Source organism: Ranitomeya imitator, chromosome 8, assembly GCF_032444005.1.
Source record: "Ranitomeya imitator isolate aRanImi1 chromosome 8, aRanImi1.pri, whole genome shotgun sequence".
In the NCBI taxonomy this organism is placed as follows: Eukaryota; Metazoa; Chordata; class Amphibia; order Anura; family Dendrobatidae; genus Ranitomeya; species Ranitomeya imitator.
The window spans coordinates 204,843,040-204,870,531 of record NC_091289.1 but is presented as its reverse complement, the minus strand read 5'-3'; the positions used below and the strand labels follow the sequence as shown (position 1 = coordinate 204,870,531).

At 46.5% G+C, this 27,492-nt stretch overlaps 1 long non-coding RNA gene across 1 annotated transcript; it reads left to right on the top strand.

Moving 5' to 3' along the window:
• Positions 1-715: 715 nt before the first annotated feature.
• Positions 716-27,492, top strand: LOC138647077 (uncharacterized). Its single transcript, XR_011314867.1, has 2 exons — positions 716-797; positions 25,077-27,492. It is a non-coding gene; the product is annotated as an uncharacterized lncRNA (long non-coding RNA).

The following is a 27,492-nucleotide window of genomic DNA, read 5'->3' as shown; positions in this document are numbered from 1 at the left end:
TGAGTAGAAGCCCCCTTTTGAGCTAGTACAGCCATGTGTCTTCTTGGGAATGATACAGGTTTTTCACCTCTGGATTTGGGGATCCTCGGCCATTCTTCCTTGCAGATCCTCTCCAGTTCGTCAGGTTGGATGGTGAACATTGGTGGACGCCATTTTCAGGTCTCTCCTGAGATGCTCAATTGGGTTTATGTCAGGGCTCTGGCTGGGCCGGTCAAGAATGGTCACAGAGTTGTTCTGAAGCCACTCCCTTGTTGTTTTAGCTGTGTGCTTAGGGTCATTGTCTTGTTGGAAGGTTAACCTTTGGCCAAGTGCCAAGAGTTCCAGAGCACTCTGGAAGAGGTTTTCATCCAGGATATCTCTGTACTTGGCCGCATTCATGTTTCCTTCAATGACAACCAGTCGTCCTGTCCCTGCAGCTGAAGACATCCCTATAGCACAGACCTGGGCAAGATGCGGCCCGCGGGCCGCATCCGGCCCGCCTGATGATTTTAAACGGCCCGCCAGCTAGCTGTCACTTCTGACAGCCGCCCCCGGCACCGCTCGGCCAGCCGCTTCTGAAGACCACTGGCGGCTGGAGTGAAGGCGACACGCTGTCGGAACTGCGCTTGCAGAGCTGAGGGTGATGAGGAGCCATGTTCCCCTGTGCTGTGTGAGCAGAGCTGAGGGTGATGAGAAGCCATGTTCCCTTGTGCAGGAGGATGCAGCAGCAGCGCCGCCAGGTTCCTGTTTCCTTCTCAATCTTCTGCCCTCCCCCCGCATCCCAGAAGTCAACATGTCGAGTCTGCACACAAGAGCAAGTAAGAGCTGCAGAAGAGGGGAGTCCTGGGCCGGTCATGGGGGCTGCAGGTGGGAGAGGAGGGGTGCATGCAAGGCTCGGGGCAGCCTGCCAGCAGGGGTGACTGGGGGGCAGTTGCTGTCTCTGTGTGGGGGGATAGGAGGGCTCCATGCCTGTGCACCTGTATAGAAAGCTCCTGCTTTGTATCATGCATTGTGTGTTCTATATAACAGATACAAACTCTGTACATCTAGTGCTGCGTGTGATCTCGGGGGGTGCGGAGACCCCATTTCAGTGTTTGGGTGGTCCCCCAGGACACTATGAGGCTGTTACAGATACCTCAGCACTTGGGGCTCCTGTCAGCCCCATAGCCATTGCACATACAGTATGTGTTCCACCACTTGGGCGCAGGATCTTGTGAGCAGACAATCCCTCCTGTGATCAGACAGACAGCTCTTTTCCTGTAGAGGGGTCATAATTGCTCTTCACGGGCCAACCCCTTTAAAAGGGAACTTCCTGGATGTTTTTTCTTTTAAATACGGAAGCAGTGGTGTAAATGTGTCAGTGCTTGTCCCCCCATAAAAAATGAGACTTTTTTTGTAATGATCCAATGTGCTAATCTTGAGAAATCTTGCACAGAAACCATATGCAAATCATGCAAAAAGTGCACTGTGGAATGTCAATGCACTTAAAAGACAATACTGCTGCAGTGACACGCCCCCAGTGCACGTCCAGCCTGATTTGCATGTGACGTCTATACTAGATTTCTCAATATTGGTCCGTTGGATTGCTATACAAAAGGTGTATTGTTATTGGGGACAAAAAGCTCCTCCACAGCAATATTCCTACTGCCAGCTGTAAAGACGCGCTGACGGGCCCCTTTAAGCATTTTACCTTGTCATCCAGTCACTGGGGGTAGGTTTCCCTTTTTTAAGCAGTGATCAGACCCCAACTGGAAAATCCATAGTGCTTTTATGTTACAGTGGGTGGATTTGCTGTTTTAGTACAGTCTTAAAGGGGTTGTCCAAGATTAGGAAAACATGGCTGCATTACTCCAAAAACAGAGCCATCCCTGTCTGTTTGTTTATGAAAAGATAGCATATGTATACTACAGTATGGGTGAAAATGAGTTAATTATATTAGTCCGGCCCTCTAAAACCATCCCAATTTCTCATGCGGCCCCATGGCAAAATTAATTGCCCACCCCTGCTATAGCATGATGCTGCCACCACCATGTTTCACTGTTGGGATTGTATTGGGCAGGTGACGAGCAGTGCCTGGTTTTCTCCACATATACCGCTTAGAATTATCACCAAAAAGGTCTATCTTTGTCTCATCACACCAGAGAATCTTATTTCTCATAGTCTGGGAGTCCTTCATGTGTTTTTTAGCAAACTCTATGCGGCTTTCATATGTCTTGCAGTGAGGAGAGGCTTCCGTCGGCCACTCTGCTATAAAGGCCCGACTGGTGGAGGGCTGCAGAGAAAGCTGACGTTGTGGAACTTTCTCCCATCTCCCTACTGCATCTCTGGAGCTCAGCTACAGTGATCTTGGGGTTCTTCTTTACCTCTCTCACAAAGGCTCTTCTCCCATGATTGCTCAGTTTGGCTGGATGGCCAGGTCTAGTAAGACTTCTGCTGGTCCCAAACTTCTTCCATTTAAGGATTATGGAGGCCACTGTGATCTTAGGAACCTTGAGTACTGCAGAAATTCTGTTGTAGCCTTGGCCAGATCTGCGCCTTGCTACAATTCGGTCTCTGAGCTCCTTGGCCAGTTCCTTTGATCTCATGATTCTCATCTGGTCTGACATGCACTGAGAGCTGTGAGGTCTTATATAGACAGGTGTGCGCCTTCCCAAATCATCTATCAGTTTAATTACACACAGCTGGACTCCAATGAAGGAGCAGAACCATCTCAAGGAGGATCACAAGGAAATGGACAGCATGGGACTTACAGTCATGGTCAAAAGTATTGACACCCCTGCAATTCTGTCAGATAATACTCAGTTTCTTCCTGAAAATGATTGCAATCACAAATTATTTGGTATTATTATCTTCATTTAATTTGTCTTACATGAAAAAACACAAAAGAGAATGAAGCAAAAAGCAAAACATTGATCATTTCACACAAAACTCCAAAAATGGGCCAGACAAAAGTATTGACACCCTCGGCCTAATACTTGGTTGCACAACCTTTAGCCAAAATAACTGCGACCAACCGCTTCCGGTAACCATCAATGAGTTTCTTACAATGCTCTGCTGGAATTTTAGACCATTCTTCTTTGGCAAACTGCTCCAGGTCCCTGATATTTGAAGGGTGCCTTCTCCAAACTGCCATTTTTAGATCTCTCCACAGGTGATCTATGGGATTGAGGTCTGGACTCATTGCTGGCCACCTTAGAAGTCTCCAGTGCTTTCTCTCAAACCATTTTCTAGTGCTTTTTGAAGTGTGTTTTGGGTCATTGTCCTGCTGGAAGACCGGCCATGACCTCTGAGGGAGACCCAGCTTTCTCACAAGTGGGTCCTACATTATGCTGCAATATTTGTTGGTAGTCTTCAGACTTCATAATGCCATGCACACGGTCAAGCAGTCCAGTGCCAGAGGCAGCAAAGCAACCCCAAAACATCAGGGTACCTCCGCTATGTTTGACTGTAGGGACCGTGTTCTTTTCTTTGAATGCCTCTTTTTTTCTCCTGTAAACTCTATGTTGATGCCTTTGCCCAAAAAGCTCTACTTTTGTCTCATCTGACCAGAGAACATTCTTCAAAAACGTTATAGGCTTTTTCAGGTAAGTTTTGGCAAACTCCAGCCTGGCTTTTTTATGTCTCGGGGTAAGAAGTGGGGTCTTCCTGGGTCTCCTACCATACAGTCCCTTTTTATTCAGACGCCGACGGATAGTACGGGTTGCCACTGTTGTACCCTCGGACTGCAGGGCAGCTTGAACTTGTTTGGATGTTAGTCGAGGTTCTTTATCCAACATCCGTACAATCTTGTGTTGAAATCTCTTGTCAATTTTTCTTTTCCATCCACATCTAGGGAGGTTAGCCACAGTGCCATGGGCTTAAGGCTATGTGCACACGTTGCGGATTTTGCTGCGGATCCGCAACAGTTTCCCATGAGTTTACAGTACAATGTAAACTTATGGGAAACCAAAAACGCTGTGCCCATGCTGCGGAAAAAGCCGTGCAGAAACACTTCGGATTATTTTCCGCAGCATGTCAATTCTTTGTGCGGAATCTGCAGCGGTTTTCCATCTGCTCCAATAGAAAACTGCAGATGGAAAACCGCAGCAGAATCCGCAGTAGAATCCACAATAAATCCACAGTAAAAACCGCAGCGGTTTTTCACTGCGGATTTTGCAAATCCGCTGCGGAAAATTCCGCAATGGAATCCGCAACGTGTGCACATAGCCTTACACTTCTTGATGACACTGCGCACGGTAGACACAGGAACAATCAGGTCTTTGGAGATGGACTTGTAGCCTTGAGATTGCTCATGCTTCCTCACAATTTGGTTTCTCAAGTCCTCAGACAGTTCTTTGGTCTTCTTTCTTTTCTCCGTGCTCAATGTGGTACACACAAGGACACAGGACAGCAGTTGAGTCAACTTTACTCCATGTCAACTGGCTGCAAGTGTGATTTAGTTATTGCCAACACCTGTTAGGTGCCACAGGGAAGTTACAGGTGCTGTTAATTACACTAATTACAGAAGCATCACATGATTTTTTGAACAGTGCCAATACTTTTGTCCACCCCCTTTTTTATGTTTGCTGTGGAATTATATCCACTTTGGCTTTAGGACAATTCTTTTTGTGTTTTTTCATTTAAGACAAATTAAATGAAGATAAAAATACCAAATAATTAGTGTTTGCAATCATTTTCAGGAAGAAACTGAGTACTATCTGACAGAATTGCAGGGGTGTCAATACTTTTGGCCATGACTGTACATTATTATTATTATTATTATTATTTATTTATTTATATAGCACCATTGATTCCATGGTGCTGTACATGAGAAGGGGTTACATACAAGTTACAAATATCACATACAGTAAACAAACTAACAATGACGGACTGATACAGAGGGGCGAGGACCCTGCCCTTGCGGGCTTACATTCTACAGGATTATGGGGAAGGAGACAGTAGGTTGAGGGTTGCAGGAGCTCCGGTGTTGGTGAGGCGGTAGCTCCGGTGTTGGTGAGGCGGTAGCTCCGGTGTTGGTGAGGCGGTAGCTCCGGTGTTGGTGAGGCGGTAGCTCCGGTGTTGGTGAGGCGGTAGCTCCGGTGTTGGTGAGGCGGTAGCTCCGGTGTTGGTGAGGCGGTAGCTCCGGTGTTGGTGAGGCGGTAGCTCCGGTGTTGGTGAGGCAGCAGCGGTGTCAGTGCAGGCTGTAGCTTTCCTGAAGAGATGAGTTTTCAGGTTCCGTCTGAAGGATCCGACTGTGATTGATAGTTGGACGTGTTGGGGCAGAGAGTTCCATCTACATCTGAGAGTCTGAGCAAAGGGTCTGAATACTTATGGCCATGTGGTATATAAGTTTTTCTTTTTTATTAAATTTGCAAATATTTCTACATTTCTGTTTTTTTTTCAGTCAAGATGGGGTGCAGATTGTACATTAATGAGGAAAAATGAACTTTTTTGAATTTAACAAATGGCTGCAATGGAAAAAAAAGAGTGAAAAATTTAAAGGGGTCTGAATACTTTCTGTACCACTGTAAATACAACAGAAATGTTTCTGTCTGATGGTGCGATATGTTAGCATTTGGGGCCCCACTTTAAACTTTTTCCCAGGGCCCCACTTTGCCTAAAACCGGCCCTGACAACATGGCAGATGTGCGGTCTGTGGGCTCCAGACACTGAGACCTGTGGAAATCCTGCACAGTCCTGAGTGATCACCAGCTCCATGCGCCATTGACATACTGGAATGTGTCCGACTGATATAGGACTGTTATAGGAGTGATATAGGATTGATATAGGACAGTGTAGCATGGCTAAACGGTGTGTAGTCGACGGGAGGTATGTGTCACCTAGGTGGCGTGTCGCTGTTATGTAGCCCGGAGTGTTTTCTTTATTGCACATAACCATGTATATATGTGTTTCAGGACCTGTGGTGATGTCAGACCACATGTCTAATCATGTGATAGGTTCCTGGATGTGCTTAGCTCTATATAAGTAAGGTTAATGCTTTACACAGCAGATATGTGTGGAGGTGAAACCCTCCTGAGTGTGTTAAGGCTCCAGGACTGAGTCTGAAGGACTGGACACTTGCTTTTCTTTTCCTGGGCCAAAGGCTATTTGCTTTCTGTTATTTTGCCATGTGGTTTATGAAGCAATAAATCCTGTGAACTTTTAAAGGAACGTGCCTCCTGAGTGTTAGCCGTCGCACCTGAGTGAGTGAAATCCCTACAATTGGTGAAGAATGCGGGCAGCGTTCCCAGCGGAGACGTAAGTCTGTTATTGAATGTCCTGGGTCAAGGCTATTGCAAGCCAGCAAACGTTGCCCGGGAAAATGGAGGACCTTCTGAAACACTTGGTCCAGTCGCAGTCACAGCAGCAAGAGACCAACAAGCTGTTGATGCAGCAGATACAACAGAGCCAGCAGGAGCAACGGCAGTTGATACAACAGATCCAGCAGGAGCAACGGCAGCTGATACAACAGAACCAGCAGGAGCATCAGCAGCAGATGCAGCTTCTGGCAACCGCCATCCAAGGCAAGACGAGCGTCCCAACCCCAGGTCTGGCTGATGACACCCATGTCCGGAAGACGGTAAGACGCGCATTGCAGAAAATGATCCCCGGGGATGATGTTGAGGCTTTCCTGTCGGTGTTTGAGAGGGTTACTGAAAGGGAAAAACTTCAGCCAGAGCAGTGGGCAGAGGTACTGGCGCCATACCTGACGGGAGAACCCCAGAAGGCGTACTATGACTTGACCTTGCAGGATGCCAAGGAGTATCACAAATTAAAAGCCGAGATTCTCGCACGTTTGGGGGGGTGTTGTGAATTCTGCTTTTGGGTTCCCTCCAGTGGTAGTAGGTGGTAATGCAGTTGTCCCTGGGTTGCAGTCCTGGCCAGGTGTATCTGCTGATTGCAGTTCTGACTGGGGTATTTAGGTGTGCAGGATTCATTAGTCCTTGCCAGTTGTCCATGGTTCAGGGAGGTTTTGGATCTTTGTCTGGTTCTCCTGCCTTGCTGCCAATTCAGCAAAGATAAGTGTCTGGCTTTTGTTTCTGCGGCACACATGCTGTGTGCTTAATAATTTTGTGCTATTCATTTGTTTTCTCTTGTCCAGCTTAGATTGTGTCAGTGTTTTCTCAGTCTTGTTGGATTCTCAAGAGTTGCAGATATACGCTCCACATCTTTAGTTAGATGGTGGAATTTTTTGTATCATCTGCTGTGGATATTTTTTTGAAGGGTTTTAATACTGACCGCTTAGTATTCTGTCCTATCCTTTCCTATTTAGCTAGAGTGGCCTCTTTTGCTAAATCCTGTTTCCTGCCTGCGTGTGTCTTTCCTCTACTACTCACAGTCAATATTTGTGGGGGGCTGCCTATCCTTTGGGGTTCTGCTCTGAGGCAAGGTAGAATTCCTACTTCCATCTATAGGGGTATTTAGTCCTCCGGCTGTGTCGAGGTGTCTAGGATTTGTTAGGCACACCTCACGGCTACTTCTAGTTGCGGTGTTAAGTTCAGGATTTGCGGTCAGTACAGTTTCCACCAACTCCAGAGAAAGTTCCATGCGGCTCCAGGGCCACCAGATCATAACAGGGGTGACACTGACTGTCAGGGCACATCGAGTTCACGGCTGGGCCTATCACCGGGACAAACCACCTCGCTCCCAAATGTTTGATCTGTTGCACCTGGTCCAGAAATGGCTGCAGCCAGAGTCATCTACACCTGCACAGATGGTAGAACTGGTGATGATGGATCAATTTGTCCATTCCCTCCCGAGGCCTATTCAGTCTTGGGTTGCCCAGGGTGATCCCCAGAATGCCGACGAGCTGATCGGACTGGTTGAGAGATACCAAGGGTTGGAAGGCTCCTCCGGGAGGCAACCCATGTCGTACTGCGGGGTCCCAGAAGGGAATTGAGTCCCAAAAAGGGGTGGGGCGTCCAAGGTCACAAAGGGCGGGGGAGGTGGTGCCCAAGGTCCCTACGGGTGATATTATTTGCTGGAGGTGCCACAAGCATATAGCTGCTCGTTGTTCCCAGACCACTGAGCAGATGGACTGCAGCATGGGACGCCGTAGTTCATACTATGCGTATCCAGCCTGCAGTGTGAACACTCCACCCAAGAGGGACCTCAAGCGTGTCCCGTAAAGGTGAACGGTCGAGCAGTAACGGCATTGTTAGACTCAGGGCGCTTAGTAACCCTGGTGAGCGCCACTTTTCCTCTTCACCTGCTCCCGGGAAAGAAGGTCGGAGTGCGATGCATACATGGTGATGCAAAGGACTACCCTGTGGCCAGGGTGGACATTGAAACGGCATGTGGCACTGAGTCCCACATAGTCGGCGTTGTTCAGGACTTGTTGCACCCTATAATTATTGGCCGGGATTTCTGTTTGTTTTGGGATTTGTGGGGAAAAGGTTCCGAGCCCCCTAGCAAGAGTAGGGAACCAATGAACCCTGGAAGGGTGTCGCCACACCCAGAGACACACAGGTTTCCTTTTTGTGTTCTGGTTGGGGATGAGGAGGAAGTGTCCCCTGCATCTGACATTCTGGAGATAGAGGTAACCGGTGAAAATTTTGGGACTGCACAACATAGGGACCCCACTCTGAGGGAAGCCTTTAATAATGTCACAGTTATTAACGGGGTGGTACAGGAGCCGGGGGCAGACACAAGATTTCCCCATTTTCTCATGAGTGGGGCATTGTTGTACCGGGTCACAAAAATAAGGGAGGTGTTGGTAGAGCAGTTGGTAGAGCCAGGTCCATATAGACGGAAGGTATTGGACATGGCCCATTCACACATCTTGGGTGGACACCTAGGGGTGGAAAAAACACAGGAACGGGTTGTGCAGAGGTTCTATTGGCCTGGGTGTCACCGGGAAATAGTGAACTATTGCAGGTCCTGCTCTACATGTCAGCTAACTGCCCCCACTCCTCATGTCCGGAACCCCCTTGTGCCATTGCCCATTATTGAGGTGCCGTTTGAGAGAATTGCCATGGATTTGGTCGGTCACACAGTGCAATTTTGATCGCTACGACGGCACGATTCGTGACGTTCGAGCGATATAGTTACAAGATCGCAGTGTCTGACATGCTCCTGCGATCAGGGACCCCGCTGAGAATCGTACGTTGTAGCAGATCGTTTGAAACTTTCTTTCGTCGTCTAGTGTCCCACTGTGGCGGCATGATCGCATGGTGTAACATATATCGTATACGATGTGCGCATAGTAACCAACGGCTTCTACATCGCACATACATCATGAAATTATCGCTCCAGCGTCGTAGATTGCAAAGTGTGACAGCAGTCTACGACGCTGGAGCGATATTGTTACGACGCTGGAGCGTCACGGATCGTGCCGTCGTAACGATCAAAATGCCACTGTGTGACGGTACCCTTAGTTAAATCAGCCTGGGGCCATCAGTATATATTAGTCATCCTGGACTATGCCACACGCTATCCTGAGGCAATTCCCTTGAGAAATTCGTCCTCGAAGAGTATAGCCCGCGAGTTGGTCCATGTGTTTTCCCGGACAGGTCTGCCGAAGGAGATCCTGACTGACCAAGGGACACCTTTCATAAGCAAGGTGATGAGGGAATTATGCAAAGTCCTAAAAATCTCCCAGTTAAGGACTTCGGTGTACCATCCCCAGTCAGATGGCCTTGTTGAGAGATTTAACAAGACACTGAAGAGCATGCTGAGAAAAGCTATAGAGAAAGACGGTAGAGACTGGGATTGTCTCTTACCATATCTGATGTTTTCCATTCATGAAGTTCCACAGGCCTCCACAGGGTGCTCACCGTTTGAGCTTCTATATGGCCGACATCCGCGAGGACTCCTGGATATACCCAAGGAAACCTGAGAGGCCGAAGTCACGCCCCACAGAAGCGTCATTGAGCATGTGGCCCTGATGCAGCAGAGGATTGCAAAGGTGATGCCTGTCGTGAAAGAACACCTCCTCCAGGCACAAGAAGCTCAGGCCAGGGTCTACAACTGGTCTGTAGGAGTTAGGCAGTTCAATCCGGGAGACCGAGTTCTTGTGTTAGTTCCGACGGTGGAAAGCAAGTTCTTGGCCAAATGGCAAGGGCCATATGAGGTCGTCGAGAAACTTGGTGAGGTAAATTATAAAATTCACCAACCAGGAAGACGGAAACCATTCCAAGTTTACCATGTCAACCTCATCAAGCCATGGGAAGATAGTGAGCCGGCAGTAACTCCATCTTTGTTGAGCAACCCAGAAGGTGAGGTTGGAGCAGTTACTATAGCGAAGACGCTATCGAAGACCCAGAAACAGCAGTGCCGGGAGTTACTCCAGAAAAACTTGGACCTGTTTTCAGAGTTGCCAGGATACACGAAGGTCATAGAGCACGAGGTCCTAACAGAGCCACATGTGCGGGTGAACGTGAAGCCCTATCGTATTCCTGAGGCTCCTCGAGAAGTAATCTCCAAGGAGGTGGAGCGTATGTTGAAGCTTGGAGTCATTGAGGAATCCAAGAGCGGTTGGTCGAGTCCAATTGTCCTGGTCCCAAAACCTGATGGAGAGTGGAGGTTTTGCAATGGTTATCGGAAGTTGAATGAGGTCTCCAAGTTCGACACTTATCCCATGCCCCGCGTTGATGAGCTCATCGAAAGGCTTGGGCACGCCAGATATATAACCACCTTGGATTTGACGAAGGGGTATGGGCAGATCCCCATGGCACAGGAAGCCAAGGAGAAGACGGTGTTTTCTACACCAGATGGATGCTTCCAGTATGTCGGGATGCCGTTTGGCCTACAGGGAGCTCCGGCGACCTTCCAGAGGGCTATGATATAGGAGTCCTTGCACCCCATAAGCCATACGCTGCTGCGTACCTGGATGATATCGTCATCTTTAGCCTGGACTGGGAGAGTCATCTGGAAAAAGTCCAAGCGGTGTTTGATGCTTTAAGAGAGGCGGGGTTTACAATAAACCCGAAGAAATGTGCCTTGGGTAAGGACAAAGCTAAGTACCTAGGCTATGTAGTGGGTCGTGGAGAAATAAAGCCTCAAATCAGGAAAGTGGAGGCAATCCAAACATGGTCAAAACCACTCTCCAAAAAGCAAGTTAAAGCCTTTCTGGGAATCGTGGGATATTACAGAAGGTTCATCCCGAACTTCGCCACAGTGGCTGCGCCTCTGACCGATCTGCTAAAGGGGACAAAATCAGTGATGGCTAAATGGTCCGAAGAGACAGAATCAGCCTTCCAAGAATTGAAACGGGCTCTATGTAAGCAACCCGTTCTGATGGCCCCAGATTTCAAGAAAGAATTTATTCTTCAGACAGATGCCTCAGATGTTGGGGTAGGAGCAGTCCTTTCCCAAGAGCTACATGGGGAGGAGCATCCTGTTCTCTATCTGAGTAGGAAGCTGTCCTCATCTGAGAGGAACTACTCAGTCGTATAGAAGGAGTGTTTGGCCATAAAGTGGGCGGTGGACACATTACGGTACTATTTGCTGGGACGTAAATTCAGACTAATATCTAACCATGCCCCACTTAAGAGGATGAGGGAAACAAAAGGTAGAAATGCTAGGGTCACCCGTTGGTTCTTAGCCCTGCAGGACTTCAGTTTCCATGTGGAACATAGGGCCGGAAAGCTGCACGGTAATGCGGATGCCCTATCAAGAATCCCTTGTTTAGTGGGAGAAAGTGCCAAGCCCCACAGCTTTAGGCAGAGGGGGAGGTATGTAGCATTGGTAAAGGGTGTGTAGTCGACGGGAGGTATGTGTCACCTAGGTGGCTTGTCGCTGTGATGTAGCCCGGAGTGTTTCTTTATTGCACATAACCATGTATATATGTGTTTCAGTACCTGTGGTGATGTCAGACCACATGTCTAATCATGTGATGGGATACTGGGTGTGGTTAGCTCCCCAGATATAGGGGATATAGATATAAGACTGATATAGGACTCTTATACATCTGATATAGGACTGTTGTAGTATTGATATAGGACTGTTATAGATCTGATATAGGACTGTTATAGAACTGTTATAGGATTGATATAGGACTGATATATGATATAGGACTGTTATAGGTCTGATATAGGACTGTTATAGGATTGATATAGGACTGTTATAGGATTGATATAGGACTGTTATAGGTCTGATATAGGACAGTTATAGGTCTGATATAGGATTGATATAGGACTGATATATGATTGATATAGGATTGATATAGGACTGATATAGGAGTGATACAGGACTGTTTTAGGACTGTTATAGGATTGATATAGGACTGTTATAGGTCTGATATAGTATTGATATAGGACTGATATATGATTGATATAGGATTGATATAGGACTGATATAGGAGTGATACAGGACTGTTTTAGGACTGTTACAGGATTGATATAGGACTGTTATAGGTCTGATATAGGACTGTTATAGAACTGTTATAGGATTGATATAGGACTGATATATGATTGATATAGGACTGATATAGGAGTGATATATGATTGATATATGGTTGATATAGGATTGATATATCATTGAAATAGGACTGTTATGGGACTGTTAAGAGGATTGATATAGGACTGATATATGATTGATATAGGATTGATATAGGACTGTTATAGGATTGATATAGGACTGAAATAGGACTGATGTAGGATTGATATAGGATTGATATAGCATTGATATAGGACTGTTATGGGACTGTTAGAGGATTGATATAGGACTGATATATAATTGATATAGGACTGTTATAGGATTGATATATGACTGTTATAGAACTGTTATAGGACTGTTATAGGACTGTTAAAGGACTGTTATAGGATTGATATAGGACTGAAATAGGACTGATGTAGGATTGATATAGGATTGGTATAGGACTGACATAGGACTGTTATAGGATTGATATAGGACTGACATAGGACTGTTATAGGAGTCATATATGATTGATATAGGACTTTATAGGACTGATATAGGACTGATGTAGGATTGATATAGGACTGTTATAGAAATGATATAGGATTGATATAGGATTGTTATAGGACTGACATGACTGAAATAGCACTGATGTAGGATTGATATAGGATTGATATAGGACTGTTATAGGATTGATATAGGACTGATATAGGAGTGATATAGGAGTGTTATAGGACTGATGTAGGATTGATATAGGATTGATATAGGGTTGTTATAGGACTGTTATAGGACTGATATAGGATTGATATAGGACTGATATAGGATTGATATAGGACTGATATAGGAGTGATATAGAATTGATATAGGACTGATGTAAGACTGTTATAGGACTGATTTATGATATATATAGCATTGATATACACATAATATAGGACTGATACAGGGTTATTATGGGATACTATTGATCTAATTATGGAGGATCTGACAATTCACAACACTCACAATCTGTCAGAGAGCTGCATTCCGATCGGCCCCTTTAAGGGCTGCTCCATCCTTCCCTGACATTGTTACTGGCCCAGATTCAGGGGATATTGTGGGTCCTGTAGGTTGCACACATGAACGGATTGGGCATTATTATCCCTTATTATGAGGTGTCGGACTCCGCCATGCGCTGCACATATCACCACCAGAAGACTAGATTGCTTTTTGCCTCCCTGCTGTGTCTCTGTCCTGATTCAATTCTCTTGTTGGAAAGGCCCCTGAGCCAGAGGCAGTGGGGTCACGGTGCCAATGAGGAGACCCCCATCCACAACATTTAACCCTTTCACTCGGCATCACTGACTGACACCTTCATCTTAATAGTTTAGAGTCCTCAATTTCCAGAACAGCCTTTGGGGGATACATTAGGGGAGGTCTCACCAAAAAAACAGCCCAGTTACCTGAACCAACAACCCCATGGAAATGAGCACTGGATCATTATTATTTGGAAAATAGCTCCACTTTCCATATCACCCCTGACCCAAGAGCAGATGGGGGACGACCTGCGGGGCAATTGTCCATGCGGTGCGTCTTGTTGTTGGGGTCTTCATGTGGCTCTAACCTTCACCGCTGGGATTAGTGCGGATTACCACAGTCGGCCTCATACACAACAGGTTAAACGTTGAACATCCGGAAGTTTCCATTTATCCTTTAATCATCGTCGGATGCGTCTCAGCGGCTTCTCGCTAGATCCAAGAAATCAAAGACAAATGTGAATATTTCATTTCTCGTGTCTAATGGAGTAAGGAGCTGATTGGAGAAATGCGCCGCAGCGTCGCAGAACGCGCTCTCTGTAGAAATGGTTTTGCATTTGGATTTCATTTGCAGAAAATTGCATCATCTCTGGAATAGGACGAGCAGAAGAGAGCGAGCCGCAGGTAATGGATGAACTGCGAGATGGAAGCGGCTGACATTGAAATGACGAGCACACGCACACGCGGCTTCTAACCTTCTCCTGCGCTGCAAGATGAGACCGAGGCGATATTAATAACGAGGAAATGGAGAACGAGACTGGGACGGTGCAAAAGAGGGAGGTGGGAGAGGGCGAGGGCGGTGGGAGAGGGAGGTGGGGGGCATCGGCAGAGGCGCGGATGCTGCTAACAATGTGTCACTGACTGATGAATTCACGCAGGGCTGTGTCCACTCTGACCAAAGAAGAAATGCTGCAAAATGCCCCTCAATCCACGGCAAGCCCTGAAGGTATACAAAGGAACCGCAACCTGAGATTACAGGTGGCCATCAGGGGCTCGAATTGGGGCCACTGAAGGCAGTAATCACTGCTGAGGGTTCACTACCCGTACAATGTACAATGCTCCCAGGGGTGGATTAAGGGTAGCCAGGGCCTCGGGCTGTTCAGACAGTGTGGGCCCCCACCCCGGTCATGTGACGGGGGTCATGTGACGGGGGTCATGTGACGGGGGTCATGTGACGGGGGTCATGATATACCCGAACCAGATTATTCCAGAAAAATGGCCGGGCCCTACTCTACTGTAACCTATTAAATATTTGGTAGAATCTGCAATACAATTTAGGTATATTTTGACCAATAATATCACATACAAGGAACAAATACCACCGTCCCCCGCCACATGACCAGACCACAAATTACATCCACAGTGATCGAATAATATCACATACAAGGAACAAATACCACCGCACCATGACCAGACCACAAATTACAACCACAGTGATCGAATAATATCACATACAAGGAACAAATACCACCGCACCATGTCAAGACCACATATTACCACCACTTGGTGACCAAATATCACATACAAGGGACAAATACCACAACACCATTTCCAGACCACATATTACCACCACATAGTGACTGAATACTACAATACTGATCAGTAAAAAACAACACAATACTATCACCATAAGTGCCAGTATTCACAGGAGATTTGTACTTAGTATGCAGTGTCTGTGTAGAGGTATACAGAGATCACTGTTGACATTATACACAGGACCTCTATATAGTATACAGTGTATAGTGTCAGTGTATAGGTAACACTGACTCACCAGTGACATCTCTAGGTGAAGTCCTTCATCTTTCATCCAGCACAGACCGCCATCATTTCTTCCAGCCAGGACTCGTTTCTGCAGGAAATAACACAGTTATCTCGAGCTCCGCTTGTAGAACACATTACTTAATTTTTCACAACTTCTACATTACACCACATGAAGAAAAAAAGGCGATATAGTGTCACTCTGCACAGTAACAGGACTGACCCCCATTTAAAACAGTATACTCAAAAAATAAAATAAATACATCACTGCAGTAATAATATCCCTTAATTAGCCCCTATGGTAATAATATTCCACATCCTGGCCCCGTGTGTCTCATTCCTGGCTCCAGCCATATGTTCTCGCATCCTGCCCTCATGAGTATCCATTCTACCCCATATGATCTCCACATCCTGCCCCATATGTCTCCATCGTATCCATCCTGCCCCATAATCCAATCCTGCCCCATGTCTTTCATTCTGCCCGGTGTCTCCAATCATGCCCCGTGTCTACATTCTGCCCATGCCTCCAGTCCTGCCCCCAGTGTGTCCAGCAATCTGCCCCAGTATGTCCAGCATATTGCCCCAGTGTCCAGCAATCTGCCCCAGTGTCTCCAGCATATTGCCCCCAGTGTGTCCAGCATTGCCCCCAGACAGTGTGTCCAGCAATCTGCCCCAGTGTGTCCAGCAATCTGCCCCAGTGTGTCCAGCATATTACCCCCAGTGTGTCCAGCAATCTGCCCCAGTATGTCCAGCATAGTGCCCCAGTGTGTCCCGCATATTGCCTCCAGACAGTGTGTCCAGCAATCTGCCCCAGTGCGTCCAGCATTGCCCCAGACAGTGTGCCCAGAATATTACCAACCGTGTGTCCAGCAATCTGCCCCAGTATGTCCAGCATTTCCCCCAGTGTCTCCAGCATTGCCCCAGTGTCTCCAGCAATCTGCCCCAGTGTCTCCAGCAATCTGCCCCAGTGTCCTCCAGCAATCTGCCCCAGTGTCCTCCAGCAATCTGCCCCAGTGTCCTCCAGCCATCTGCCCCAGTGTCCTCCAGCCATCTGCCTCAGTGTCCTCCAGCCATCGGCCCCAGTGTCCTCCAGCCATCTGCCCCAGTGTCCTCCAGCCATCTGCCCCAGTGTCCTCCAGCAATCTGCCCCAGTGTCCTCCAGCAATCTGCCCCAGTGTCCTCCAGCAATCTGCCCCAGTGTCCTCCAGCCATCTGCCCCAGTGTCCTCCTTCATTGCCCCAGTGTCCTCCAGCCATCTGCCCCAGTGTCCTCCAGCATTGCCCCAGTGTCCTCCAGCCATCTGCCCCAGTGTCCTCCAGCCATCTGCCCCAGTGTCCTCCAGCAATCTGCCCCAGTGTCCTCCAGCCATCTGCCCCAGTGTCCTCCAGCATTGCCCCAGTGTCCTCCAGCCATCTGCCCCAGTGTCCTCCAGCATTGCCCCAGTGTCCTCCAGCCATCTGCCCCAGTGTCCTCCAGCCATCTGCCCCAGTGTCCTCCAGCAATCTGCCCCAGTGTCCTCCAGCATTGCCCTCAGTGTGTCCACCATTATAAAAAAAAAACAAAAAAAAAACAAGCAGTCTCCTCACCTGTCCGCGCTCCAGGCGGCGAGCTCCCGGCAGCAGCGCACACTTGCCGGCGACTGACAATGACGTCAGACGCCGGCGACGTGTGCGCCTGCGGCCGACATCAGCCGCCAGCCTCCAATTGGCTGGCGGCTGTTGTTAACTATTGACGTGCGGGAGCGCGCCCGCACGTCAATAGGAAACCGCCGCAGCGCTGGAGGGAGCCCGGTGAGCAGATGAGAAGGGGCCCGATGCGGGCCCCCTCTCTCTGCCCACCGGGTACGGCGGGGGGGCACAAATGCCGGCGGCGGCCGCCGGCATTCACAGATGATTATCAGAGGGTCAATCTGTGCGGTAGCCCAGGGCCCCCCCCAGACCACTGGGCCCTGGGCTACCGCCCATATTGACCCTCTGATAATGCGCCCCTGAATGCTCCTACAACGTGTGAAAGGCGAGGGACAGAAAACCCTTAACCTTGGCCCACCAATGTGTAAAACGCCTGCTGCCCTCCTCATGGTGGGTCCCATTCTGCTCATGAAGATACTGATTCTGCTCATATTGGGCATTCCTCTACCCAGGAAGAGTCTCATCCTGTTAATAAGTACCGTAGTCCTATTCAGCCCCTACCCTAAAGGATCTCATTCTGCCCAGGAAGGGGGTCTTAATATGACCATTGATAATCTCATTCTGCCCATAAAGGGACTTATTCTGCCCATGAAGGGTCTCATTTTGCCTATGAAGGGTCTTATTCTGTCCAAGAAGGGTCTCGTTATGCCTACAAAGTGTCTTATTATGCTGATGACCCCATGAGGAGTCCATAATGGACTATAGCCATCTTAGTGTGGCCTAATAGAAGATTTTGACTGTCTAGTTTTGTGTCAATGGGGTTGATGTCCTGTAATCTAAGGCTGATGAAGCCACAAATCCGACAATAGTGGGGGTTTATGTGGCCCTGAAGGAGGCTCAGTAGAAGGATTGTCTTCTTTCCGATACTGGTGTCAGTGTAATGAAAATCCTGTAACAATAAACAATTGATTTGGAGGAAGAGGTGGGAGCTGGGCAGAGACAAGCGGGCTTCCATGCATCGGGGTAATCTATATATGTCACTGCTTCTTCCCGCCTACACTAAACTAACAATCCCAGCAGCCGTGTCCCCTAGAGCTACTCATTTCTTATTCATTCGACCTAACCCATTATACAACCTGCTCCCCAGCGATCCGCGCTAAATAAGCAGGATGTACAAATCTACGGGAACACAAGTATTCATGGTGACTTCTGCAGGAGGGGACAGCACAAGGCCAGGGCTGCTGCCAAGTGCCACATGTGGTGGACCAAGAATACCACAAACACAGAAGATGAAGAAAGAGTTGCTGGCATCCAGGAAGGTGCCCACCTATAGGTTATTCCACGTATAGATTATCCCACCTATAGGTTATTCCACGTATAGATTATCACACCCATAGGTTATTCCACCTATATGTTAGCCCACCTATACATTATCCCACCTATATGGTATCCCACCTAGAGGTTATCCTACCTATACGTTATCCCACCTATAGGTTATCCCAAGTATATTATCCCACCTATACATTATCCCACCTATATGGTATCCCACCTAGAGGTTATTCTATCTATACGTTATCCCACCTATAGGTTATCCCACGTATGTTATCCCACCTATGTTATTCCACCTGTGCGTTATCTCACCCATAGATTATCCCATCTGTACGTTATCCCACCTATAGGTTATCCCACCTATGTTATTCCACCTATATGTTATGCCTAGTATTTGTCATCCCACCTACACATTATCCCACCTGTGTTATCCTACCTATACGCTATCCTACCTATACATTATCCCACCTATAAGTTATCCCACCTACACATTATTCCACCTATATTTAATGCCTAGTATATGTCATCCCACCTATACGTTATAAAACCTATATGTTATGCCAAGTATATGTCATCCCATCTATACGTTATCCCACCTATAGATTATCTCACCTATAGATTATCCCAGCTATACGTTATCCTACCTATAAGTTATCCTACTTATATGTTATGCCAAGTATATGTCGTCCCACCTATATGTTATCCCACCTCTAGATTATCCCACCTATATGTAATGCCTAAGATATGCCATCCCACGTATACGTTATAACACCTATATATTATGCCAAGTATATGTCATCCCACCTACACGTTATCCCACCTATGTGTCACGGGGCAGAAATAGGAAAACAGGAGATGAGGAATCTGGGCCCCTGAACTGCCCCTCAGGCTAGGGGAAGCCCTGTCTTTCCTTAACCTGGGGGAACCCTTGAAGGTAGGGAGGCCCAAGTCACCGACCTGTCCCTGTCTCCTGTTAAACCCTGAACTAAACCCCCAACCCCCACCCCAGGAGGTGAACAGAGAAAACAGCACCACAAAGCAAATAAACAATATTGAGGGGAACACGATACCAAAAGGTGAATGCACAAACTACAAAGTAACAAAGAAACAATAACACCACACTTAGCTTTCTCTGCTGCAATGCACCGCACAACAGAGTAAGGCACCAGGAATAAGTATTCAGCTGTAGAACAACAACACTCAGCAAGCTCCTATTCCAGCAAGGTTGGTATCCAAAGGACCTGTGTAACCAACAGTCAGCTGATGCACCAGGTGACCTTATAAAGGATGGTGGGAGTGGTCACCAACATCAGCTGACCAGCAGCAATGCAATAACACCAGCGGCCACCGGGGGGAGAAAACTGCATTAACCCCCAATGACCAGAAAGGAAAAAAGGTTTTAATCTGAAGGAAACCAGATCTGCCACAGATCCAAACATGGATCGTGACACTATGTTACGCTATTCTACCTATACATTATTAAACCTATACGTTATCCCACCTGTATGTTATCCCACCTATACGCTATCCCACCTATACGTTATCCCACCTACATGTTATACCACCTATATATTATCCCACCTATAGGTTATCACACCTATACGATATCCCTCCTATAAGCTTTCCCACCTATACATTATCACATCTATATGTTATCCCACCTATAGGTTATCCCATCTATACGTTATCTCACCTATATGTTACCTACCAATACATTATCCCACCTATACGATATCCCTCCTATATGTTATTCCACCTATATGTAATGCCTAGTATATGTTATCCCACCTATACGTTATCGCACCTATATGTTATCCCACCAATAGATAATCCCACTTATACGTTATCCCACCTATACATTATTCTACTTATACGTTATCCCACCTATGTTATGCCAAGTATATGTCATCCCACCTATAGATTATTTCACCTATACATTTTCCTACCTGTACGTTATCCTATCTATAGATTATCCCACCTATACATTATCCTACCTATATGTTATCCCACCTATATGTTATGCCAAATATATATCATCCCACCTATAGATTATACCACCTCTACGTTATCCTACCTATACATTTTCCACCTATAGATTATCCCACCTATGTTATCCCACCTTTATATTGTCAAGGTAAAAATATATGTCTTTATACTCTTTTGTACTTTATGTATTCTTATGCTGTGAAACAATAAGTTTTTCCCGTTATGCTTGCCAAATGCAAATTTAATTGTATTTAAGATGGATACCAGTATTCACCTTTGCCTTAGTTTTTGTACTTGCCAAGAATCTACTTTCATTTCTGAAGCTAAAGTATCGTTTCTGGAGAAATGGAAACTTAAAGTGACGTGGAGGAAGGAGGATCCATCATATGATGTCAGAGCCAACCAGAGGGACTGAATACTAGATACATTGCTTAACCCCCGCCTATCCCCGCCCTCTGCACACCTTCCCCCAATAGGTCATGTAATATTGTGTATCAGGAAATAAAGTTCAGTTGTTGCTGTGACGTTACACACGAGCATGCAATGAGTTTGAACCAGCATTGTGTCTGACTCATTCTTATCCGGTACCAACATGCTTTTAATCTGATTTGGAATGACTGGTGGATGAAGGGTATTGTCGTGACGACCCCGACAATTTGGCGCAACCAACGTGGGGCGTGGCCCGAGATCCGAGACCCCCTGGACCCATGCCTGGACGTCCGTGGATGACAATCGTAGTGGCTGACCTCGAGGACTGATCACCCTCCAAACACGGTAAGTGGAGATCACATACTATGTATGTGTCACACTTGCTAGTGTTTCAGCCATTATTGGTTAGTCTGTGGTCTCCTTGGGTCTGGGGAGTGACCGGTCGAGTGGTGAGACCGAGCGCGATCCCGTGCCACGCTTCGAACCAGCAACTGAGAGACGTCGCACTCTGCGCGTCCTCGTGTACACCACACCTCCTCCACCGGTCATTGTACTCCATTCAACCACCCTACCCGTGACTGTTGCCTAGTAGTGATAGTGAAAGATTGAGGAAGTTTGTGGATTGGGGGCGGCTTTGAGAAAGGGATAGGAGACGCAGCCTCTGTGATATTGTCCAGATAGGTAATTAAGACGTCCCGAGAGGGGACCACCTGTTTTTCTGTGGAGGGCTCTCACTAGGAGACCGCCTCCCAACGTTTAGAATATCGTGACAGGGTAGACTGTTAATCACTGGTGTTCATGGGGTTAGGGACAACACGTCGAACGCGAGGCTCCGTGTTTTTTTCGATGGGAAACCAGTGTTGTTATCGCTGTCAGCGGCCTACTGCAGAAGGGCGTAGTATTCTGTGAGTCATGTTGCGTCTCTTATGGCAGAAGAAGTCCGTGCCCCACGAGATAAGTGAGGATGCTGTGGAAGTCAAGATAATAGTAGAGTCACGGGAGGGCAAGAAGGCAGTCAAGAATTTTGAAAGATGAAGGACTGTTAGAACAAACGCAAGCTCATCTGCGAGTTGCGCGAGGTTTAAAGAACGAGGAATGGAAAGAAGTTGATGGAGAGGAAAGATGAAAGGATGCAGAGCCCGTGTTTGGTTATAAAATACCTCAATCATTAGTTTTTCTAGGGTGTTCTGGCATATGAGTTGTGTGAAGGTTTTGTAGAAATTAATTAAGTCTGAGAACTGCTGTATTTCGTTACTCTGTGGTTTTCCGAGACACCCGATGGGAGGGGTCAAACAGCTGCGCTGTGCCTTCTTTATGTTGAGGAATGCTGTCATGTTCTTATCTGTTCCATGTTTCTGGTATGGAGGGGGTCGAGTCGCTGCGTCCTCTCCTTGTGTAGTAAGAATTATTGTAAGTTTAAAGTAAAATATGGTGTTTTGTTTTAGATTGTTACGTTGAAAAAGGAAAAATTGTCTATTGCTATGACAAAAACTGGATGTTTTGTGGTGCAAGAAGGAACTGAGAAAGTGACTGAGTTTAATGTATTGGGAATGCAAACAATAAGAAATTTGGTACAGGGGGGCTCCCTGTTAGGTAATATGGTCCCTCCCCAGGAAATTAAGTCTCTTTTCCCGACTGTAAGCTCTGTGCCCCTTAACCCCAAGGCACCAATATATCCTAGACTGCCGAGAAGTTCTATGGGCGTCTTATGGTAGTGTTTAAAGATCTGGGGTTTTCACTGTATAATAAAGCCTATTCACACGTTTTTGTGGTAGCTTTGATGTCCGAGTTTTAAATCTGAATTGAAAGAAGCAATAATGTCAGTTAGACCTGACATCGAGAATCCCACTCCGGACGATGCATTAAAAGTAGTACAAAGTTTCCAGAAGAGCTTAACCCATTCTGTATCAGCAGCTGCAGCGATCTCTGCTCGCTCTGTAGCCCCCACCGCTCTCAGCCCCCCCCCCCCCCCGCAGCTTCAAGGACACAGCTTGCAGCTCGCTTCCTTATCAGTGGCCCAAGAAGCAGAAGACTTCAGGTCCAGCTCCCCCTCCCCTACACAAATCCAGTCTCATACTCCAATATTCATTTTAACCCTGTGTCTGGAAATCTCCCTCACCTAAGTGAATTACACTGATTCCTGTCCAGATAAGATCACATGTAGTGATATAAGAAGCTGACACAGGATTGTGGTTAGTGGAGACATTAACTTTTGGGAGTAGGCTGACAGTAATCCTTTTGGGAAGGAGCTGTAGACCAGCATGTCATGTCACCCCCAACCGGTCATCATGTCACCCCCACCACCAGAGAACCAACCACATCAGGTAGTGTAAGACAGATACAGGAGTATTATCCCTGGAAGCCCTCTGACTAGCTAGCTACGCTAAAATAATTGGCTGACCCTGAGAACAAACCTTTCCCATTATACAGACAAAGATGGATGTATAAGTGCACCTGAGCAGACCTAGAGAGTTGGTGAGCCAAGATGATGGTCAGATGGTATTTATGTTATATAACCCCTATGTAGATGAATATAATGAGATGTGTATCTTACACGCCCTTTCCCAATCAGCTTGTAAAAAAAAAAAAAAAAAAAAAATAGGGGGGATAGTGTGTTTAACCCTGTCAGTTAGAATATCCCTATGTCACGCTGCTTCAGTATGTGGGTAATTTTTTTGTTTTTTGTTGTGTACACAGACAGAGCAGGAAGCCATTGTTGCCACTGTTAGTTTTCGCAAGTATCTGGCAGATCTGAACTGTCGGGTTTCGGCCTCAAGACTTCGGTTCTGCCTTGGTCAAGTGATATTTTTGGGTCACTGTCTCCTTCAGGGTGCCAGACACCTCACAGAAGAAAGAAAAATAGCCGTCAGCTACAAAGGATGAGACTGAGCTCCAGCGTTTTCTTGGACTATGTACTTATTGTTGTCAGTGGATACCGGACGCATCCCGCATAATGCAATTTCTCTACAAGGCCCTGAAAGACTGTTCAAGATATGCTGATGATTTTGGCAGATTCCACACAGGATACACTGTTACTACAGAAGATACTGTAGTGCATGCAGCTGCACTCCCTCCCTCCCTGTCAGGACAAGAAGCAGAATTTCGGGATCTGTCTACTGCATGTGTTCTGGCTAAAGACAGGCGGGCTGATATATACACGGACTCACAGTATGCATTTGGTATTGCTCATGATTTCGGAGCCCTATGGGCCAATCGAGGGTTTGTTACTATCGCCGGGACTCAGTGAAGAATGTTGAAGCTGTTAAAGCCCTCATGGACTCAATCAAATTACCTACTCAGGTGGCCATTATCAAAGTTAAGGAGCACGGTACTATGGAACAGGCCACAGACTGTTGGTAACGCCTGTGCGGATATGCAAGCAAAAGCCGCTGCTCTTCTGCCCGTTGAACAGACAATACCAGCTATGGTGACCACACGCTCTCAGCGTAAACAGTTACAATAAACATTGACTCTACAGGAACCTGATGATCTACGACAGACTGAGGTTTTCTGTTGGACCCTGCAAGACTGCTTAATGATGATGCAGAGAATGTCTCCAAAGGAAGAAGTGAAGCAGTGGAAAGCTGATGGAGCACGTATGGACAATGGTCGCTGGAAAAAGGACCAACTTGTGTGTCTCCCTAAGCGGATGTACCCTGCTATTGTCACGTGGGCGCATGGGCCCACACATCGAGGTATCTGTCAGACCTGCAATCCCGGTCAACTTCAACGTGTACCCCCGAAGCACCTTGCTAAGCCCGACTATCCTTTCCAAAGGCTCCAGGTGGACCTCATCACGTTGCCTAAGTCTGGAAGGTATGAATATTGTCTGGTGGTTGTCGACATGTTCTCCAGTTGGCCAGAAGTATTCCCCGTTACCAACGTGACTGCAAAGACCACAGCAAAGAAACTGATCATAGAAGTTATATGCAGATATGGTGTTCCAGAAGTTGCTGAAAGTGACCAAGGCCCGGACTTTCCTTCTCATGTGTATCAGGAGGTTCTGACAATGCTTGGATCCACTGTAGCCCTCCATACTCCGTACTATCCACAATCTAGTTGGAAAGTTAAGAGGCTGAACGACACACTGAGGGGACAATTGACCAAAATGATGCAGGAGACTACGGCTCCATGGCCAGGGCTCTTATATATATTTGTACTACCCCTATTGCAAAACATGGCCTGTCCCCATATGAGATATTGTTTGGTGTTAGGTTCTCAGTTGTAAATTTTCAGTCTCAGTAGTTTTCAGAAGAAACTGACCGTGCTGTTCAATATGTTATTCAGCTTAGTAAAAATGTTGCTAACACCCATGTTTTAGTTTCTTTTTCCCTTCCAGATTCAGCAGAAACCGATATTGGTCACAATTTGAAGCCTGGTGGTTTTATGGTCGCGAAAAGCTATGTCAGTAAAACTTGAAGGAAAGAGCACCTGGATCTACGCTTCACACTGCAAAAGAGACCGAACCAGCGCTTAGTCACAGTGGTGATCGAAGGAAAATGTTGTTGTTGTTTTTGGTCCTGAGGCTGGGGGCCATCTTCGCCCCTACCTCCCCGGCCCCTATTGTAAATAAGAATCCCGGTGCTACTATTCTCTGGGTAAACCTAACGGCCCCGGTAAATATCTGGTGATTTGATTTCTGCAATGTAGTCAAGTGCCCCGAGACTCAGCGGGTGGTAGAGGGAATTATCCAGTATTATATATGTGTTACCAGAGATAACAATTGTGCTGGGAAGATATTTTCATAATGTGTTTAATAGTGGATACTATGGGAATTTAGGCCATATACAGCTCCAGGATATTAGCTTCAGACCAACCAAGGCCCCCGTTACCAGTACAGCTAAAACAGGCCCAGGTGAATGTTTGCAAAATATAGTTAACGAAGTAATCCCCATTCCAGGTCTTAGTTGGCAAGAAGTCTTCTCCATAGAAACACAAACAGCCCCAAGGACAAATTTATGGTTAGAATGGGTAAGATACAATGTAAGAGTCCAGAATATCTCTGTAGGATGTGTTGCTTGTACTGCAGCGAATACACACATGCATTGTTTCTTCCTGATGACAATACCACTGCCTGTGTTATGAATCTGTTGAAGGGTCTAAAGCCCACTGATTGCTCAGATTATGTCCCACTAATTCATGAAGCACCTAAACTAAAGGTCCCAGGAGGAATAACCGTATTAGCTGATAATTATACCTGCTATAATTCCCACGACACTACAGGTACACCAGTAGGGGTCTTCGAGACAGGTTTCTGTAAAGGGAACAGTTCCCTAGATAATGACTTGCTAGCTAATCATACACAGTATATGTACGATATTTATTGGTTATGTGGAGATGGTAAGCTCCATCCTAGGTTGCCTAATGCCTGGATAGGTCAATGTACCCTTGTTAAACTAGCTGTGCAGTTCAAGATTTTACCTTGGGATCCAGAGACACCTGATGACTATACCAGAAAGAGGAGAAGTCTCGATCAGCTCCATATGAGTTATGAAGAAGATCCATTAGTATATGTCGATGGCATTGGAGTGCCAAGGGGGGTGCCTGACCAATTTAAAACCCAGAACCAGATCTATGCTGGCTTTGCTTCTATAATACCACAGGTGCAGATTAATAAAAATGTTGATGGGATCAATTACATATATTACAGTGAACAAAGGTTTGTCAATTTTATCTGTGATGCTTTCCAATGTATAGTTGAGGAGTTAGGCCCTAACACTAGAATGACCCTCCAAAACCGACTAGCCCTTGATATGATCTTAGCTGAGAAAGGAGGAGTCTGTGGGATGGTGGGAGAGGAATGTTGTACCTATATCCCTCAGAACTCTGGGGTAAATGGAAAGACCATGATAGCCCTTAAAAAGATAAATGGATTAGCAGCAGAATTAAAATCTAATGCTGGAGTAGACACATTTTCTTTTCCGGTTGGTTGGGTGGGCTCAAAGGATCCCTTCAACAAGCTTGTCTAGTACTGATTGCCCTTCTTGTAGTTGGATCAATAATCCTCTGTTGTGTCATTCCCCTGTATAAAAAGGTTATCACTGAGGCAACTCCGACTGGCACCTTCCTTAACCAAGAAGTAGACCCACCAGAGTACAATGGCACTGATCCAGGGGAAATCTCTAAGTATGTCCCCCTCAAGATGTTAGACAAAACCCTTTACTTTCAGATGATGTAAAGAGATTTAGTTTAGGGACAGCGGGAGAACTCCATGTGAAGCTAGTGAAGGGTTCAGCTGCCTGGAGGCCTCTCACAAGGGGAGAGCTTCTGAGGTGTCTGGATGAAGAAATCCACCTCCCCTTTCCCCATCACATGGACAGTCTCGAAGGATCTTTCTTCTTAGGGAAAAACTTAGTGTTTAGGGGGGATTGTCAAGGTAAAAATATATGTCTTTATACTCTTTTGTACTTTATGTATTCTTATGCTGTGAAACAATGTTTTTCCCGTTATGCTTGCCAAATGCAAATTTAATTGTATTTAAGATGGCTGCCAGTATTCACCTTTGCCTTAGTTTTTGTACTTGCCAAGAGTCTACTTTCGTTTCTGAAGCTAAAGTATCGTTTCTGGAGAAATGGAAACTTAAAGTGACGTGGAGGAAGGAGGATCCATCATATGATGTCAGAGCCAACCAGAGGGACTGAATACTAGATACATTGCTTAACCCCCGCCTATCCCCGCCCTCTGCACACCTTCCCCCAATAGGTCATGTAATATTGTGTATCAGGAAATAAAGTTCAGTTGTTGCTGTGACGTTA